Source organism: Peromyscus californicus, unplaced genomic scaffold (assembly GCF_007827085.1).
Source record: "Peromyscus californicus insignis strain IS unplaced genomic scaffold, ASM782708v3 Scaffold_22__1_contigs__length_63687245, whole genome shotgun sequence".
Lineage (NCBI taxonomy): Eukaryota > Metazoa > Chordata > Mammalia > Rodentia > Cricetidae > Peromyscus > Peromyscus californicus.
This window is the reverse complement of record NW_026294525.1, coordinates 60,574,759-60,595,855: the sequence shown is the minus strand read 5'-3', so window position 1 is coordinate 60,595,855 and position 21,097 is coordinate 60,574,759. Positions and strand designations below refer to the sequence as shown.

The 21,097-nt window shown below is 47.3% G+C and overlaps 1 long non-coding RNA gene across 1 annotated transcript; it reads left to right on the top strand.

The window, feature by feature from the left end:
- Positions 1-5,280: 5,280 nt before the first annotated feature.
- LOC128118679 (uncharacterized) lies at positions 5,281-11,181 on the top strand. The gene is made up of 2 exons (XR_008221297.1): positions 5,281-5,354; positions 6,091-11,181. It is a non-coding gene; the product is annotated as an uncharacterized LOC128118679 (long non-coding RNA).
- The last annotated feature ends 9,916 nt before the right edge of the window (positions 11,182-21,097 follow it).

Genomic DNA, 21,097 nt, shown 5'->3' with positions numbered 1-21,097 from the left:
CCAAAACCCAAATGATGGCCTCATTAAGGCCAGTTGCATTGTGAAATCTGGAACTGTCAGTAAGCTGTGGCATTAAATCCATCCATTGGTAGACTTCAAACTTAGAATGGATCTTTTGCCTGTGTGATTTTGTGACACCATGCGTTGATCATCCCGAAAATACTGGTTCACTGAATTGGGCATATCTTCCAAATATTGACAGATTCGTGGGTAGCCAGCCAGCCTTCTAAAAAGGCATTTAAGCTTTGGGAGGCTTCCAGGTTCATAGCACTGAATGCAAGTTTTCTAAAATTCGAGTGTTTGCTTGAAAGCTCACATTTTATCATTGGCAACAAATATTTCCAATTTTCCTTGTAATGAGCAGCTCACTTTGTTCATTTTCTAGAGCAGTCTGCCAAATTCCCCCGAGTCTGAATAACTATAGTTTGGCAATTATTCTTTCAAGTAAAAATAGCTGCTCTTGCAAAAGTGGCAGGTTCCAGCACAACTCAGTTTATTCCGAAGGCAGCTGCTGCACTGGGAAGCGCAGAGCTCTGTGGGCCCCTCCCCCCATGCCCTCACACAGACTACTTTCAAGACTGGAGTCCAGGGCAGAGATTTAACACATTAGTTGTGTTGAGTGTGGTGGTGAAGTGTGCTGTCTAGTTTGCTGACCCGCCTCAGTTCACGTTAAGGCTCCTGCCTCCCCGAGTTTGGGGATTATAGGCATGTATCACATACCCAGCTAAGAACACTTGATGTGTTTTGTTTTAATTTTTACATGTTTGTATTTGAGGGTATTTCAACTCAAATAAAGATCATGTTAATACACATCTATTTGTTTGTTTGTATATTTAGTTATTTATTTTGCTCTGCAGTTAACTATAATTTTCTACTTCCAGACAGTCTAGCCACAGAAGTGTGGTTTTGCAGAGAGACTTGGATAACAATTTTGTTAAGTTTTATTCTGCCTTAATAAAGCCCAGTGCCTTGAATAAATAATGTGAGAAGAAATACCCCAGGTTGGCAAATCACATTTAATTTAAAAAATACTTTATGAATCTTTCTTCCCTGATTATGGAGTCATCTTTAATTCAATTCAATAAAACATTTAATTTTGTCTCTATCTTCAGAGAAATTCACAGGTCAGGTTGTTCACAGAAAGTATTTAGTAAATGGAAGTATATGACATTTCTAATCATCATTTCAGGTCAGACTGTAAAAAATCCATTTATTATTTCCCCACAAAATCTTGAGGGATAGAATTAAATCAAATGTCTCTATACATTTTCTGAGAGGCTTCCACATTAAAAAAAAATTGCAACAGTCTAATCAAGAAGCTCAAATTGTTGCCTATATTGAAGACAGTTTTACATACTAGGCCAAGTGGGTTTTTTTTAATCACCTAATTGGAGTTGGCAGCCATGGTAAGAGTTCAGAGCCAGCTGTGAGTGCAAACACCCTGTGCCCACACTTACGCTGGAGACCTAAGGAGACCACTGCAGGCCTAGCTGCATAGTGACCTGGCCTCCATTGTCACCTGGCCTATAAGAGCCCCACGAAGGGGCCACGAGTCTCCTGGAGTCAGTGTCCTGTGGTGCCAGTCACTGGCATCTATGTGGACAAGTTGATTAAGGGACTAGACTTCGAGAAACTGCATTCCCATTTCAGCACCTGTGAACAAGAAATCCTGAGCAATATGTAACCCCTGTGCCTCATTTTCTGTTAAATGGCTTGTGATAATGCACTTTTTGAACAGTATTGATTACATTTGTATCACTCTGAAGACTAGATGAGTTATTTCACGAAAAGAAAATGTTCAGAAGAATGCCTGGCCCGTAGCACACACTTTGATATGCTGGCATTATTACTATGAATCTAAAAGCTGTGTGAGATCCCAGCCAGGGAATACTTCACTGGAAGTCTGAGAAGTCTACAAAATTCAGCCTCTGCGCCTGAGCTCCTGTCTCTTTAGCTTGGCGTTAACAGCAAGAAGGAGCTTATTGGGAAGTTGGGGGAGGCAGGCGAGAGCTGTCAATCTCAAGAAAGGTTCTGAGCACTCAGCGTGGAGAGGTCTTGACTCAAACACATGCCCTGGGGTGTCTGTAAACCCCTGGTGATTGACAGTGCTTTTGTTCATCACTGCTCTCCATACAGATGTCCAAAGACAGGAGGGCCTGAGATCATCATTTTATGCACCTTTGGAGGCTGTGAAATATTGAGTAAGAGAAGAGCCTAGCGCTGCTCAGGCCAGGATGTGGAAATGTTTCTGGGCTGAGCAGAGCAGCCTATTATAGGAGAGGGCGTGTGCTGACTGAGAAGAATGCAATTGGGTGGATGTGGAAGAATTCTTATCATAATTCCAAGTGGCGAACCCTCACGAGGAAACTCAATACAGAAACCCGCCTGTGGTGGGATGGCCTGGTGATGGGGGTATGGAGTGTGGCTGATGAGGCTTGGTGGGGAAGATGAGAAAGAGAGCTTTGTGGTAAAGGAACCCCCCCCGGGGGGGGTAGTAATGAGAGAAAGGGTGTGTGAGAGGGGAGGTCATCACAACTGGACCAGAACTGGGATGTGATTCGCTCTGAAGTGTATGTCTATGTTCGGAGAGAGTTTTGTAGTAGTCAGGCTGATCCTAGAATTGGCACAGTTGTGTATGGGGTGCATGCCTGTGTCCCCAGAGGCTGGCACACAAGGGCTGATTGTGCCAGAACCAAAGAGTCAAGAGTTTGTCTGGAGCCAAAGTAACCTAGAACTTGCCGCCAATCCTGAGGTTGGAAGTCTGATGGTCAGACAGACAGACACGCTGACGGACTGTTCCCATTTTCACAGTGCGGCTCTCCTCTGCTCTCCTTGGCCAGACTACAGTATTGGCACCATCCATACTGTCCATGGCTCTGGGCTCTGTGAAGACTGCTGTCTCTGACCAGAGCCCCTGGACCCTGGGACCCTGGGATCCTGAGGCAGCAGCTTCCAGAAATGCATGCAATAGACAGCTTGGTGGCTGTACAGGGGAGACCAGAGCAGAGTGGCCCTGGGACTGGTCCTCAGCTTCCAGCATACAGATGTGCTGGGAGGGATGTGTTGTGGTCTGAAGGTACACTGCCTCCCCCCCACTGGAAGTTAGGGACACGCGAGTGAACAGCCTGACCTCAGCAAACACAGCAGGATTCTAACACCCGAGGATGCTGTGTGCACACAAATAAATCTGGATTCCATTTGTTCACTCCACAGTCTGCACTGGAAGGAGGGGTGGGCGTGGTTAGCACTGCCTGCTCACCCCTAGGCACCGCCTGCTCACCCCTGGGGGCTGGGGCAACCCCATTGCTGCCCACCCTCCAGGCCTCCAAAGACAGTGGAATTAGAATTGCTCCAGGTTTGTGAGTATCCCTTAGAATTCATGCCATCGAATGTTTTTTTTTTTTCTTCAAAATAAAAAAAAATGCCTATATGATGGAGAAAATAGAATGTGCATCCCCAAACATGCAAAAGATTTCTGTTTGGAGCCACTGGGACCAACACTGCCTCTTTTTCTTTTCTTTCTGTTTCTTTTCTGTTTGCTGTTGCTGACAGGGTTTCACTGTATAGCCCTAAGTGGTCTGGAACTCACATGCTGGCCTGGAACTCATAGAGATCCACTGCCTCTACTTGTGAATACTGGGATGAAATGTGTTTAATCCCAGCAGTTTCTTAATTTGGAAACATGACCATGAAAAGCCACTTGGGACTTACCGTGGGCAAATTTTTCTAGTGGCGGACGAGGCAGCGGAGCTCCTTCCCTCCATCTGGAGCACATTTTCCAGAACTCAGTGGGCATTGTGGCCTGATGTTTAGACAAAGACAGAGAAGCAAAGGAAATGGTACCGATGTACCAACCTGGAGCCCATATTTGGCTGGTGAAAACATCACTGGGAAGCGCCCCACCCTAAGAATTAGGTGAACACAGAGTCCCGGGAGTAACCTGCAGCCTGGGAAGTAGCCTCAAATCTCCAATTTCCTGGGACAGTACTCCTGGGGGCTTGCTGAGTTCAAGCTTTCCACCGGCCTTTATATGTAGATCTGAATTGTGCTCCATGGCTCACAGGCTGAGCATTTGGTGCCCAGCTGGTGATGTGGATCCCTTTGGTGTTAAGGGGAGCCCACCAGAGATGACCACTCGGACACAGTGTATAACCAATTCAAAGTCTTTATTCTAGCCGGCTAAGACCACACCCAAGTGTTTGGGGACCTGGGTGTGGCCCTGAGTATCCAGAACAAGGGGGTTTTAAGGGCAGAGACTCGACCACCAGGTGTTTCACTCAGCAGCTGTTTGGAGGGGGGCAGATTCCCAGAGTAAGCAGTTTGAAACAAGAGGCTTTAACAGAAGCTAAGATAAGGGTTAGCTCAAGGGGGTTCTGTACAAACAGGGTGTTTTAACAAAGGCTAAGGTAAGTTAGCGAGGACATCCTGACCTTTGGTTCCTAGAATAGAGTTGGGTAATCTTCCATAGGATTCTCCATCTAGGAAATCAAATTCTAGTTAGACCTGTAGTGTCCTCAGCAAGAATACAAGATGGAGGAAGCTGCTCTGTCACATCAGAACTGGGGGTTGGCTGCTGGAAGTGGGTCAGTAGTGTCAAGATACCCACCCCTGGTTACAGGCTGAGTGTCTGGCTCCCTGGTTCCTGCCACATCACACACGCAGCCATTCCTTCTCCACCACGAGGGACTGAAATCCCTCTAAAACCATGAGCTGAAGTAAACCATTGACAGTTACTGACTGCCAATTGATAGGGTCTGGAAATCCCTAGGGGACAAGCCTCTGGGCAGGTCTGAGGGACCTTCTAGAATAGTGTGAAGCCCGCCCTGAATGCGGTGGCATGTTCTGTGGGCTGAGATCTCAGATTGCAGAGAAAGGAGAAAGCCGAGTGAAAACCAGCGTTTATCTCTCTCTGCTTCCTGACTGTGGGTGTGAGGTAACCAGCCACCTGCCAGGCCTTCCCCACCAGGAGATAGTACACTCCAGAGCTGTGGGCCCAGCGCCACCTTTCCTTCCTTACGCTGTTGGGTATTGTGTCGCGGCAACAAGGGAAGTACTAATGAACATCCGAAGAGATGTTAAGAGCTGTTTCCATCAGGAATTTTTTTATGGTGATAAAAAAGTGACTAATACAACCCCATAAGTTCCTACTGTGGGCTTCGACCCTCCCCATCTCCACTCACAAGCACTCGCTGACACGCCATTCTCCCTGTTTCAGAAGAATTCCTCCTCCAGCAAGCCCTCCAGCCCCCTCCCCCACTCCCCTCCCCCCCCCCCCCCCCCCCGGACTCTGAGAAGATGGCTGTGGGGCTGTTATGACTACATCCATCGGGTTTTTGCCCTCAGGACACTTCCAGGTAATTCATTTCAGCAGATTCTCTGTGCGCATGCAGGCATCCGACCGTTGCCAACTGTAAGCATATGCATGTTAGAGAGCTAAGTGAGAAGTGGGAGGGTTCTCCTGGGTGTCTACCACGGCCCAAAGGAAAGAAGCAAACCTTGATACATGCAAAGCTAGACCAGTCGGAGGTCAGAACTCAACATGTGAGACATGCCGGGCTCTTTGCTAGGGACTGAGAACCCATAGGTAAAGAGAGGCTGCCAGCTCCCCAAGGGATTTATGGGTAAGTATGGTGATATTTTATTTTGTACTAAAATGTTATTTGTATGTTAATAAATAAAGTTGCCCCGGGGTCAGAGATATTAGCAAGCCATAGGAAAGCCAGGCGGTGGTGGCGCACGCCTTTAATCCCAGCTCTTGGGAGGCAGAGCTAGGTAGATCTCTGTGTGTTCAGGGATACAGCCAGCATTGGAGACACACGCCTTTAATCTCAATACCAACCATAGAAGACCTGGAGGTCTGTACAGACAGGCAGTGACGAGGCGGTCATGTGGTTGGGTTTACAACCAACAAGAAGGCAGAACCAAAAGTCTTTATAAAGACTTTAACATAGGAAGTAGCTATTTTTTGGAGAGGTAGGACTCCCGCAGGAGGAAGGGTAAGGTTTTAGCTCTTAGCTCTGACCTCTTGGCTTTCTTCTTTGCATTGGTTCTGTGTTTCTTATTTAATAAGACGGTTGGTTACATCTACAGGTAAGTGGTGAAGACCAGCAAGAAAAGGGCACTTCAGAGCCACCATGGAACATGATGTCCTTGTGTTATTCGGGGCTTACTAGAGACGCAGAATCCATAAGAAAATTATGTATGTATATGCCTCACTGTTTACTACAAAGTGAGTAGTATCAAGACCTGTGAGTCAGTAAGAAAGGACGCAGTGTTCTCCTGCCTGCCCAGAGGCCAGTGGATGTAAGACCCAGAAAGAGGCAAGATTTCAAGTCAAGTTCATAGGCCAGAATAAAGCTGATGGTTCCATCCAGGGACTCTTAAGAAGGATGAAGTCTCTCTTCCAAAAGAGTCAGCCTTTTTTATTCCTCTTCAGGACTTCATCTGATGGAAGATGAAGGTTTTTATACTAAGGAGAGCAAGCCGCTTCCATCAGTCCACTGGTAAATTTCATCCAGAAATACTCCAGTGAACACAGCCAGGATATGATTGATAGATCCTTGGAACCCCATTTCCCAGCCAATAGAGACACTGCAGATATAATATGCATTGTGAGAGCATGTAGGAGGCCGCCTAGATGGGCAGGGTGATGAGGAAGAAATAACACTGAATAGGCTTTGTGTGACAATGCTTTCCAAGTTCTAGCAAGAACCTCTGCACTGATAGCTCCAACTCCTTGACCATGTGTGTATAAAACTAGCCAGCACAATGGTGTGATGTTTGGGATTGAACCCAGGGCCTCACCCATGCCAGGCAAGTGCTGCACCCCTGAGCTACATTCCTGCTCTTCAGTTCCTACTTGGTGTGGAACACTTACCTACCGCTGTTTGTTCATCCATCAAGAGACCCAGTATTGAGACAAAGGTAAACTAGGATGGCCTCATGCTTCATGTAGCACAGACGCCGTGGCCGCAGATCAAAGGGGACATGTGGAGCCAGAGGACCTAAGGCAGCCCTGCACAGGGCGCTTCAGGAGATCTTGGTCCAGGAGTACCTGAGAGGCAGCCCAGGCACCCACAGTTCTGTTCACACACCCCTGGTTGACGGAAGGACAGGAGGAAGACAATGTCTGTGCCATGCGGCACTCAGACTTTGGTTGTGAAGCTTGCTGGCTGGGTCTGCATCGTTTCCATCTTTGGATACTGTGTTTGTCACTTGTCTTGTGGCTGTGACCACAGATCCAATAGAAGCAACTTAAGAGAGGATTTTTGTTGTTGGGGGCTTTTGCTCTTTTGGGGGGCCTGCCACCCAGCTCCCAAATAAATCACACACAGAAGCTTTCAGAGACTATTGTCTTAGGTCTTAGGGAGGGGTAGCAAGGTATATTTTCTATAGATGATCACCACAATATGTCCCATCTCACAAGCCCTTACAATGCATGACTCTTTATTCTAAAAGAGAAGCAGGGTCTATGTCCCCTCTCCTGGGCCTGGGTAGGCCCTGTGCTGTGATGTTTGTTTGTGGCCCTGGAGATTGAACCCAGGACCCTAAGGATGCTAGACAAGCACTCAACAATTGAGCTACAGCCCCAGCCAAAGGCAGTAGCTCTCAAAAGGCTCTTAAGGAGCTCTGCTTTTAGAACTGAGACACTTGCTCGAGCATCTGTGCTATGTGTTAGCCCAGGTGCTCTTCTAGACATGAGCCTAGCTGAGGTCCCTGCTCACGTGAATGCTTAGGAGTCATGTGCGTTATGGTCTGAATCAGCAATGTCTCCCTCCCATAGGCGGCTCCTATGTTTGAACTCCTGGTATGCAACCGTGATGCTCTTTTAGAGGGCTCTGGGGCCTGGTTGGTAGAGGGGTCACTGGGGACAAGCCTTTGAAGGTTGGAGCATGGCCTATCTCTTTGCTTTCTAGTTGGTAGAAAAGGAGCAAGCCTCTGTCACATGCTCCCTCTGCTGTCACAGCCGTGTGACCCCGTCTGCCTCGCCATCATGTATATCCTATCAAAGCGTGAACCAAATGAGCTTATTCCTTTTGTCAGACTGTGGGACTTTTTAAGTTTGCAAAGTGTTTTATATTTTGATGCCAATATTCATGTGTGATCTTGGGGATAAATAAGAAAAGGTTGTAGCTTAACAGGAACGTATTTGTGTGTCGAGTTGAAATGGAGTCAATTGTGCTGACTAGTTTTGTGTCAACTTGACACAAGCTGAAGTCATCTGAGAGGAGGGAGCCTCAATTAAGAAAATGCCTCCATAAGATTGGCTTTATTCAAGCCTGGAGGGCATTTTCTGAGTTAGCAACTGATGTGGGAGGCCTAGCCCATTGAGGACGGTACCATCCTTGGGCGGATAGTCTTGGGTTCTATAAGAAATCAGGCTGAGCAAGCTATGAGGAGCAAGCCATGGCCTCTGCATCAGCTCCTGCCTCCAGGTTCCTTCTCTGTTGGGGTTCCTGTCCTGACTTCCTTTGATGATGGAGTATGATGTAAAGGTGTAAGCCAAAGAAACCCTTTCCTCCTCAACTTGCTTTTGGTCATGGTGTTTCATCGCAGCAGCAGTCAGCCTGACTAGGACACTCCCTTAAGTTGTCCTGTAAGGTACGTGTTGTCAGGGCAACAAGAGGAGTGCTAAGAATCCTGAGTGAGGGGACCTGCAGATGATTCCAGCTCTGAGCTATCAATTTGAGGTCATTTGAGGTCCCAGACATCAGAACAGAGAAAGGCAAAATGTGGGTCTCTGTTAATCTTTTTTTGTTACTATAATAAAATTCCAGAAGCTGGTTAACTATAAAGAAAATAATCCTCTTTAGTTCACAGTTTTGGAGGCTAAAATGTTCCAGACTAGATGGCCGCCTTTGTTTAGCTTCTTCTGCCGGCCTCATGGTTGGTGGTGTCACGGGACAGGAAGGAAATGATCACATCAGGAAAGTGGAGGGGGATTGTACTAGTTACTTTTCAGTTGTGTGGGTTAAACACCGGATCAAGGCAACTGATAGAAGGAAGTGTTTATTTGAGCTGATGGTTCCGGGGGACAGGAGTCCGTTTTGGCAGGGAAGCATGGCAGCCAGCAGCAGATAGGGACAGAACGAGAAACTGAGAACTCATGTCCTCAAACAAAAGCACAAAGGCAGGAGCCAACCGGAAGTCGGGTGAGGCAATGTACCCTCAAAGCCTCCCCCAGTGGAAGGCCACAACTCCTAAACCTCCCCAAACATCACCACGCAGTGGGAATGAAGTATCCACATGCCTGTGCCTATGGGGGACATTTTTTATTGTAACCACTGCAGCGACTCAAGAATTAAACACACTCTTGTGATACTTCACTTTAATGTGGGTCACAGAATAACTTTAAGTCCTTTCCAAGGGCGTATCTCAATGAAGTAGGGACCTCCCATGAGGCCCCACATTTTACTGTCTCAACACTGGGGATCAGGCATCCAGCATATAAACCCTTGGCTGACAAATCCTATATAACCATAGTGTGGACACATATTAAAAGTGTTGTTTTTTTAAAATATATTTTTACTGAAAATTTTTCCATGCAATGTATTCTGACCATGGTTTCCTCTCCCCCAATTTCTCTCCAGTGCTCCACCCCCTGACTCCATGGCATTTCTTTATCTCTCTCTTTAGAAAAAATAAACATGCAAAAACAAACAAACAAACCAGAATAAAATAAATAAATAAATAAAAGGGATGTCACAATGTGAGCATTACACTCCCTCCAGTTCACGTGTTTAAAGGTCTCTGTGACTGTGAGAGTGCTAGGATGCAGGGCTTTAGGAGATGGTTTAGGCTCCAGGCTGCAGCCCTCATGAAGGGCTTTTGTTACCTTATAAAAAGGCTGGAGGAAGCTCCCTGGGTTCTCTTGTCCTTGTCCCTTCTGTCACTTGAGGACACAGCCCATCTTGGAAGCAGAGAACAGCCCTCATCAGCCACTAGGTCTCCTATGCCTTGACCTGGGACAGCCCCACCACCAGAACCAAGAGGAATACATTCCTATTACTTATAAATCAGGCTGGTGAGATGTCTCAGTAGGTAAGGGCATTTGCTACCATGTTGACAATGTTGGGACCCACATGACGGAAGAGAAAACTGACTCCCACAAACTGTCCTCAGACATCCATGGGGGTGTCATAGTTCACAAGCTTATGCATGCATGAATGCCCACACTAAATAAATATTAAAACTTTAAAAATAAATCAATTACTCTGTCTATGGTAGTTTGTTATAGCAGCACAAATGCAAGTGCCAGGGCTGATTAGGCCACAGGGTGAGTGCAAGGCCAGCCTGAGCAACACTGAGGCCCTGTCTCAAGGTAAAAAGTAAAGAGAACTAGGGCTAGAATCCAGATGGAGAGCGCTTGCTGAGCATACACAATACACAGGGTTCAGTCTCCAGCACTACAATAAACCAACCAGCCAACCAGTCAACCAGTCAGCCAGCCAACCAACTAACCAGCAAGCCAGCTAACCAACCAACCAACCAACCAGCAAGCCAGCCAGTCAACCAACCAACCAACCAACCAACCAACCAACCAGCCAGCCAGCCAGCCAATCAATCAACCAACCAGCAGCCAGCCAACCAACCAACCAACCAACTAACCAACCGACCAGCCAATCAACCAAACTAACCAACCAACCAATCAGTCAACCAACTAAACCATCCAAACAGCTAGCTAGCCAATCAACCAGCCAAGCAACCAACCAACCAGACAGACAGACAACCAACCAGCCAACCAACCAACCAAGCAGCTAGCCAGCCAAGCAACCAAGCAACCAGCCAGCTAGCCAGCCAGCCAATCAACCAACCAGTCACCAACCAACCAACCAATCAACCAACCAAACCAGCCAACCAAGAGACAAAATGACTAACAACAGACTGTTCCCGATCACTTTCTTTGTCTGGGTAAATCAAAGGGTACCTTGCATATCCATTGATCTTTGCTGAAGCTAGGGTTAAAGTGATCTCTTCCCCTGCCACCCATAAGACACTGGACAGTGGCTCTAGGACCAACAAACACAGCCCCTGATGAACACAATCTGCCTTCCCACTTTCAACAAATATCAAGAGTATTTTTTGTCTTTGACAAACCAAATGAAGTTAAATCTCTTTGGGGGTATTACAGCTAAATGTCACCGCTTTTCCTGAGTCCTGTAATTAAAGTCTGTAGCCTCATCCTGGGTAATGAATTTTAATCTTTTTCATGAATGATGCAGCATGTAAACCAGGAAGTATGGAGGGTGGTGATGTCAAAACTCAGGAGCAGGCTGTCTGCTTTTCCTGAGGGTCTGGCTACCAGCCACTGGTCTTCATAGAACACAGACATAGGTCAGCCTTTCCAGGTTGGTGATCCAGCCCTAGGCTTCCACGCAGGGCTTATGGGAAAGGCAAAGAGGGTGAGACAAAGGGTGGGGTCTTGAGCTGTTGGTGGCCACTCAGATCACATTACTTTGCTTTGGCGACACTTAATGAGGCACATGCTACTTTCAGTACGGCTAGAGTGTTCAAACTGAGTCCTCCCAAGTACTGACATTTAAGCCCTTCTGTGAGTTACAAGGAAGAACTTAAACCAGGTGAGATGTTTGTAGGGGGTGGCTTGGGGGAAGTGATTAGGACTGGATAAAGTTATTAGGGTGGGGTTCCAATGTCTGAGCACAATGGCTTCACAACAGATGGTACATGCATGCCCCCCATCTCTTGTCTTGGGGTGCCCTGTATCACCTTGGGACTGTGCCAGTAAGAAGCATATCATTAGCCCTGGCCCTTCAATTTTCCTCTTCCAGAATCATGAGCCCAAACAAACTTCTTTATGTGTTTTGTTTTGGGCAACAGAAAACCAATTACTAGAAGGCAGGGACAGGAAAGAGGGATGATCAAAATGCCGTGCATGTGAGTGGACTGTGAAGTCAATTGACCCAATTCTGGGTCATTGAAACATCTGTTTCATGGTGTAGATTGTCATACAAATAAAAAAGTGGACAATTGACTGTATAGGGAGTTCAGAACCCCAGGCAATGGAGCTCACCTCTTCCTAAGGTCTTTTTGACTGCCCAAAACCCTTCCTCACCTCACCTTCGACCCTTCCTCCTATCCTTCACCCCCAAGGAGAGAACAGGTCTCCACCCCTTCTGCACAGGGCTGCTTATGAACATGAGTCATTCACAGTGCAGATGTGGGCGGTTTATCTCGATGGGCCTCCGCTGGAGCAGGCTGAGGGAAGCGCCTGCCTGTGGAAGGTGGACTGAGTGGGGTTCTGGTCTCCCTGCCATCTGCTCCTCTGCTCTCCAGGAGCCAGTGGAGGCCCTGGAGCCTCTGGCATGTGACTGTTTTCCCAGCCAGCAGCTTTACTTCATTCAGCCTTCTGGACTCCTGTTTGTTTTACTCACTCATTCATTAATTTATTCATTTATTGAAGGAGTAGCTATCCCATGCCGGGCAGGTGCTAGGAGCTAAGATGTAAACACAAATAAACACGACCGCTGCGTAGCTCTTTGGCTATTAGCCATCTTGAAATGTGCAAATACACATATGTATTCAGTCTTTACACATGCTTTTCCAAACAATTCGTGTATGATAACTCAGCGAATTGTCACGGCAACCCTCTCAACAAATAATATTATCATCTTTATTTGACGCAAGAGGAACTGAAGCCCAGAGAGGAGAGGTAGCTTGCCCTACGTCACACAGCTTCTAGAGGAACCAAGAATCAGACCAGACATGTTGGCCCTTGACTGAATTCTTACCCACTTTGATTAAGTGTTTCTAGGGGTTCGAGGACATGAGTAACAGAGCACAGCAAACCTGGAAAAAGAACTTTCTCCAGGAGTCCTCAGAAATAGCACTGAGGGTTTTGTTGACGGCCCTGGGCAGAGGCAGCTTCACTACCCATGGAGAGTACAGCAGACAATTCAAGGAACACACACACACACACACACACACACACACACACACACACACACACCAGTGCACGCACACAAATGTGCTCCCAAGTTACAGAGCTTTCGGAACATGTACTTTGGCAACTGCATCCTTGGCAGAGGCTTTGGAAGCTGAAGGATGGGAGGAAGGGAGGGCTGTATTGCCTGCTCCATGTAGCTGGTCAGGCACAGGGCTCTGGGCATCTAAGGACATTGAGCATTTGTAAGAGCCACTTAGGGATGAGAGAGATGCCCTGGGACAGCCTCAAGTGAAGCGGTGTTAAGAGCATGTACAGAATCATTGTTCACTTTGTCCTGAGCCTCACATGGCTTACAGAGATAAGAGTTTATGTCTGGAATTGCTGTTTCCATCCCATGAGATGGTTATGCTTTCTTCAGTGGCCCAGGATGGTTGACTTACACGTGTAATAAATACCTTTAAATGTATAAATGGGGAACCAGGCCTGGAGATGCCTGGTTGCTTCCCGATCACCTGGCTAGGCCACCTTGAGAGCTAAGAGCATCCCTGTCTTTGTCTGTGCTTCTTCATCTGTGTCAGAAGTCTCCATCGCTGGACCACAAGCTCCAGCATGACAGGATGCCCAGGGCAGGATACCCAGAACTGCCCCTTGTCTCTTTATACCTTCCTTGGCACTAACAAGAGCCTAGCCTACAATCGACCTCCAGTGAGTCTGTGCAGGATGAGCGTGTGATTGGTGGCTTCTCCAGAACTACAGCTGGAAAGTGCACATCTGTGCCCGCGGCTGCCCGCCACAGTCTGAGCTCGCACCTGGTGCGCATGCCCGTGTGGCAGCCTGTCCGCTGGTCCTGCCGCCATGGAAACGTCTTACCTCCCAGATAATTCAGCGTTTGCAGCCTGCCTTGCAGTTCCAGGAAAACGTTTCAAGCTCTGAGCTTGGGCTACTCAGTGCTTTCTTCAGAGCCCCTCCCCGAGATGAACCAGTAATTAAGTGGTTCTCTGTCCTGTTCCCGCCGTTTTCATAGCCGTAAAGAAACACTGTCCTAACTCCAGGTCTTGGCTGTGTTTCCTCCGTGGAAGCCACATGTATGTCAATAAACAAGCATTCAGAATGGGTGCTTCGATTCCTACCTATTTATCTTTGCTTCCTGTCACTACGTATAGTTTCGTGATTTGAGTTGCTTTTAGGGTTGGGGTTTTGAGTGTGTTTATCTTCGTGTGTGTGTGTGTGTGTGTGTGTGTGTGTGTGTGTAGTGTATGATGGTGAGTGTGCATGTGTGTATGACAGTGCGTGTTTGTGTATGAGGGTGTGTGTGTGTGTGTGTGTGTGTGTAGTGTATGATGGTGAGTGTGCATGTGTGTATGACAGTGCGTGTTTGTGTATGAGGGTGTGTGTGTGTATATGATGGTATATGTATGTATGATGGTGTGTGTGTATGATATGTCTGTGTATGATGGTGTGTGTGTGTGATGGTGTGTGTGTGATATATCTGTGTATAATGGTGTGTGTGTGTGATGGTGTGTGTGTGTGATGATGTGTGTATGCATGATGGTATATGTGTATATGATGGTGTCTGTGTGTATGATGGTATGTGTGTGTGCGCGCGTGTGTGTGTGATGGTGTATGTGTGAGGCCAGCAGTCAACATGGAATGTCTTCGCTCTCACTCTCCACCTTATCTTTTGAGATGGAATTGCTTATTGAACCTGTTACTTTCCTATTGGCTAGTCTGGCTGTCCATCAGGCTCTGTTATTTCCCCCCCCCCACCCCCTAACCCCCGCCCCGCCCACCCAGCGTTGCACTGCACTGCTCTGGTCTGGTCTCGTCTGGTCTCATGTGGTTTGGTCTGCAGGACCTAGCAACACCCAAGGAGACTGGTGCTGTAGAACACCTGAAGTGATTGGCGCTCACAAAGCAAGGCCTGAGACAGTGTTTTGCAAAGCCCTCTGAATGGTTCTCTTCCGCCTACTACCTGTCTGCCTTCCTACCAGGAAGAGGAAGAGAAAATGCCTGTTGTAAATGTCCCAGCCGCTCATTCTTGGTCCCATCTCTGGAGCCGTTGCTCAGAAACAATGATGCTTTTGTATTTGACATCAAGTTTTAGTTACAGATTAATGTTTCCATAAAACCACTTTGAACCAATCAACCAATAAGATAATGTTATGGTTTTGTTTTAAATGTCAGAATTTCAATGGACTGTCTACTAAAAGTCCTCCAGGAAAGGGGACGCAGACAACGCAGGCTGGAAATTGAAGAACAGGGCTAAGCAATGTGGCATTTTTACTGTGTGTAGCATCCAGACTGCTCACGGCGCTGACAAGCGTGCCTCTTACACTTCCTCTAACCTGGGGTGTCACTTGCTTTATGTGTAATGCTGATTTGAGTCCAGGAAATTCAGTGGGTATTAGCTATACAGTACCAATGAGCTCTCGACCAACTGTTTAAAAAGAAAAGAAAACCAGAATCCAATATTGCTTTGGAAGATGAGGCCTCATCTCTGTAAACAAAATGACTCTGACCAGCAATGATGCTCAGTGGGGAGTGAACAGAAGCCTGGAGCCCTAGCCTGGGTGCCTCCTTTTCTTACTGAAGTATGGCTTTCCACGAAACACTTCACCCCCTTGTCCAACACCCTCACATCTGGTGTGTAATGTCCGTTCATGAGTTTAGAGGGCCCAGCTAGCTTGACTCTCCCTTGTCTTAAACAACAAGAACCCCCAAGAGTTACACCTGGGGTATATGACTCGCTCCTAGCTGCCCCAGCCTGCAAATGGCAGAGATGTGGCTGGAAAGCCTCAGAGTACAGTGCTGAGGAGCACCCAGTGCTGTGTATTAAGACTACGTCACCTAGCCTGTCTTTACATGCCAGCAGGTTCTCTGCATGCATGCTGCATCTCTGGACCAGTGTCTATTTGCTGGGTATTTCGCTCAGCCCTGTCCAGCCTTCCACTGCTGGCTGGAAAATGCATGCACTCTAGTGGTCACGGGGCATCCTTGGCTGCAAGCCAACACTTTTGAGCAGTATCTCTGCAGCAATCTTGAACAGTCAGGGGAATGTGAGCAAGCAAATAATTTCTCCTTTACTTGGAAAAAAAAAAAAAACTGTTTAAAGCACATGCTTCCGCCTGCAGTTATTAGTCACTCTTTCCCTGAGTCTCCTAGGTGCTGATTTCACAGAATTTTCAAAAATGTCTTTATTTCTATGTCCCCTTTCTGGGTTCAGCAACCCCACAGCTTCCTCTTCTTTACCGTCACAGTCGCCAGCCTCACACTCTGCATATAAATATTGACCATTCTGCTGTGAAACAAATTTATATAGTACATTTAATCTTGGCCCCTGGCTGCTAGACCAAAGCTACGGAAGCCCTTGGAATTTGCTGAGCCTTCGTGGTGACCTGCAGAGCAGGGTTGTTGTTGAAAAAACTATCCACAGGATTAGACCGCCATGCTTTGTGCTAGTCCTCCCGTGGAGGGGAGAGAAGCTGGAGTCAGAGTTCAATCCTCAGAGGCCAGTGGGTCAGACAACCCTGTCTAGCAAACGACGTCTCGGTCCCATTTGGAAACAGTGGGGCTGGGAGCCTCTGAACTGAAAAGCATGTGGGTGCCCAAATTGGGCGCCCTCTGGCCCCTCACCCCCAGTCCCTGACGTGTGGCATTCCTGAGACCTGGTCATTGGGAGCTTAGTGCTTTCTTGAATCCTGAGTCTTTCTAGGAAATCCTCAGACTGGAAAGAGAGGGTGAAGAGAATCCAAATATTAACCAAGTCAGACAGAAAAGTGAGGGTAGACTGGGGGTCTAGGACTTCTGACTGCTGGGAGTTTGAAGTGAGGGTTGTCTTGTGGAACTGAGACCTTAGCTTATGGCTTCATACTAAGTATAATTGCAATTGTCAGAATTGAGTTATAGTATTGGTATCTTGAAAAACTGTTGATGTTGGAACACTGTGTTTGTGGTATATGCATATATGTATTCGCTAATAATTGAGGACTAGCACAAAACATGAGTTGACTTTAACTGGGGTGGTATAATTCTGTTAATCATTGAGAATTCTGTCTATTTTAACACTATTGCTGTTCAGAAATAGAGTCTGCGCACAGGACAGAGCTTTGTTGCTGCTTTAACGATACATTACTTACTTCCAAAACCGAGACACAAAAGATCACCCAGTTGGCTTTGCTGTTGGATTTTCCCCTCTGGGGACCCTTTCTGGCCTCCAGTGCTACACTGTGGGATACTCTGGTTCCAAGGCGGAGCAACATGGAGATGCTCAACTGCCAACTGTCTCTGATGACAACTCCCAAGTTATCTCTGCCCAGGCCAGCTGTCTGGATAAAGACATTCCCAGATGTTTCCAGTCCCAGATGTTTGAAACATGCCAACCTTTTGGCTTCTTAGCTCAGGGTCCCCCAGAATTCTGGAGCAGTGATATGCCATCCTGCTGTTGCCTATGTTAAGTTTTTGACCCACAAAACCCTCGAACATAATCCCATGTCTGTTGCTTTACACTACTGTACTTGGGGGTGTGTTTCACTTCTAGCCCACAATAGTAACTAGAGCATGTGTCTTGAACGCTGGATAAGGACCAGCTGTTTAAAACTCATTTTCTCTGTTTTGAGTGAGTTTATTTATTATCGAGACTACTATATTGCGAATGTAAGTAAAAATTACATGGCCAAGAGCTGGGGAGATGGGCCAGGTGGTTAAGAGAACATGCTGCTTTTGCAGAGGATCAGAGTTCAGTTCCCAGCACTCACTTCTGGTGGTTCACAACCACCTGTAACTCCAGTTCTAGGGCATCTGATGCCTTCTTCTAAGCTCTGTGGGAACCCACACACATATGCATATACATACAAAGAGGCACACATACATGCATTTAGAATGTTAGACTCATAATTCTGTGAATTGTTAGGTGTCGGAAGAGTGGTGCTTTTAGTATAAAACTTATTACTCTTTAGAATACAGGAAAAATTGTGTATTTGTTCATGCATGGCAATAGTTTTCCTACAAGACACATCTCTGTTTGTCCCCAGGGTAAATTTCAAGACCTAAGCCAGAGGTGGACCACTGGTTTACATGGCCAAGTCATCACCTCTTGCCTCTGACTCAATGTTCTTTACTCTTCTGACTCCAGAGCATCCGAGGCGGGGGCTGTGAAGGGGCACAAAGGCCAGGCAAAGACTAAATCTCTAACTGCTGCTGTCCTATCTTAGTTCATGTCCTCTGGCATGCTCGGGTCCTCAGGGAACCCCTGGGTAAGCTCTTGAGGGTATGCAAGAGGTTTCCATTGGCGTAGTTACCTCAAAGAGAAGGGTGTTCCTGTGACCCCAGCAACACACACACACACCGTTGCAATCCACCCACGTTAGTGAAGCCCATAGACTTGCTATTGGTTCCATCTTTGTACAGATACTTTTCTCCTGGGTAGCGGCCAGCACAAACTTGGCTCCTCTCCGTAGCATCTTGGCTGTCGGTGATTCATACACCCCAGCCTAATAACGGAGTAGGAGTAGGGTAATGGCCAGTGTCTCCTCTGCCCTGACATCCTAACCAGGCCCCTTTGCCTGGTCAGTGTGTACAGAACGCAGCTTGGCAATTTTAAAGCAAATAATCGTAGGAAAAATGCCTCTCTCCTTGCACATCTGGGTCTATATCATCCCAAGCCCCATGATTCGTCTGCATCAGGCCCTGGGAAGTATTCTCCCCTAGGCCAGGAAGTCCTGGTCCGAGGCTTCCTCCAATATCTGTATCTTGGGTGTTGGGTGGATAGACTGGTGTGGGGACGGAGATGGGGATATCAGACTACTGAAACAAGATTCTGTGGGGTACTTGGGAGCAGTCCACAGGGTAGAGGGGCATGTATCACAGTCACTGTCACTCAGCTCTTTAACCCTTAGTCCCAATAACTGGGCAGCAAGAAAAATTCTTACATCCTGGTGATTGACTAAACAATTACGGAATGTTCTCTGCAAAGGAATTAAATGCAGCTATTCAAAATCCAAAGACCACTTAGTAGTAAATATTTATCGATATGGATTATTGATACGTATTTCATGATATGTTGCTAAAAGAAACATAAACACTGAAACGGCTTAACACCACATTTGTAAGACACACATTGCATATTAAAAAATCATGGAAAAGAACCATGAGAAGAATCTTCACCGTCTCATTGTTTCCCCAGAAGGATGGAGTCCTGGGCAATTTCTCTTCTTCCCTGTGCTTTTTGTAGTTTTTAAGATTTCTATGATGAGCACATTACTTTGATATAATAAATACAAGGATTGCTTCTAAAATATGCGATTGTCTGTGGGGGTGTTGCCCACAACCCCGCCCTCTCATGCCAATATTCTTTTTCCTTATTAACTTTGAGGTTCTGTCAGCAATGGAGCTGTTCTCCTTCAAAGCAAAGGAAGGAACAGAACTGAGATGCCAGGCTTTCCACAGCCAGCCAGAGCTGCCCGAGCACAGGTCAGCATCGCAAGGCCAAGGAGCTCACATAAGGCAGCCTCATCAGCAGGAGGTCCCAGATGGGTCCCTGCACCTGTGATCTGCACTGGAGTTACACCTGGCATGTGTAAAACTCTACTGATGCCTGGGAAGCAGGGTTTAAAAAAAATCAAAACTGACAGTGATTCCAGTGTGCAGCATGTGTTAGGAACCCCTGCTTAGGAGGGGAGCCTCACGCACAAGCCCAACTTCCCCGTCTTCCAGAATCTTCTCTGGGACTTTCCTGAATCCCTCACCTATACTATCTGAACGTATTTGACCACAAGTGTCTAATACTGTAACTGGAAGCAGGGTGGAGGGAGGTGGGAAGATTGGGGTTCTAGGCAATGTTCTGATCAAATAATACTCCCCAAAGACGCATGCTCACCCAGAACCTTAGCATGCAGTGAAGCTAGGATGAAGTCATGCTGGATTAGAACAGTGCTCAAAGCCAGTGACGGGCGACAAGGAAGAAGGTCCTGGGCAGGTGGGGACAGAACCTGGAGTGACTCGTCGTCAAGCTGAGGAAGCAGTACTAGTCACGTTCCTGTCACTGTGACCAGATACCTGGCAGAAAACAGTGAAGGGAAGATGGCTGATTTGGGTTCATGAGTTCAAAGGGCTCCTCCGTTCATCATGGCAGGGAGAGTGTGGCAGGGCTGCTCCCTTCACAGCATAGCAAGCCAGGGAACAGAGGAGAGGGGGTGCCAGCACTCAGCTTTCTCCTTTTCCCTCTTCACTTCCGGCCAAGTCCCCATCCCATGGGATAGTTCTGTTCACATGGCGGGGCGGGGGGGGGGGGGGGAGGTTCTTCCTAGTTATTTCCCTTTGGTTAAGCTCTGAATCACTCTTTTAGAAACATCCAAGTTGACAAGGAAGATTAATGATGACCAAAGTATTCTCCCCCGAATACTGACAATTGTCAGGAACTGCGTCTCTCTGCCTTTCCCTCTGCCTGACTGCAGACTGGAGATTTATCAAGGAACGCAACCCCACGGCCCCCCACACCGCTAAAGCGGGAGCTGGAAACCTTAGGCAACCTGCCGACATCAGAACCTGGGAGCTGCCTCGACCTGGCTTCCCCAGGCTCCTAGAGCCTTCCTGTGGTCACGCCAACACTCCCGGCTCACTGTTGAAACACCGTTTAAGACACACTGGTTTGAGAGTCGCTTCTCTCCCGGGGGACAGGCATGGGACAGGCTACCAAAGCTGCTTGTTTTTCCCATGTTTATGTTAGGACTCAGTTCATCTACGAACCTGTGAGGACTAAGAAAATAAATTTTATTTTATTTTCAGAGCCAGAGAGAGAGAGAGAAAGACAGACAGAGAGACAGAGAGACAGGGAGGTAGAGAGATAAATGCCAGATTTCCTGCCACAACCAGAGGCTGGGACAATGGCATCGAAAGGTTTCTTGCTCAGAGCTTCCAGGAGAATCAATCCTGGGGTCACCTGGATTTGGATCTAGAACCTGCTGAGCCATGAGACAATAAGCAAGTTGTCCGAAGCACCCCCATTTGAGCTAAGTGATTGTGGCAGCCTTAGGAAATGGACAGTGGCTGTTTCCGGATTTTGTTGCCGAAGTGGATGAACCTTGCTCCGCTCTATCTCCCTCTGGGGGCGAGGCACCCCTCCATACAGCCCTTTCCTGGACCTCAAAGGACTCCCCTGAGTACTCAGTGCTGCTTGTACCCACCAGAGAAAACGTG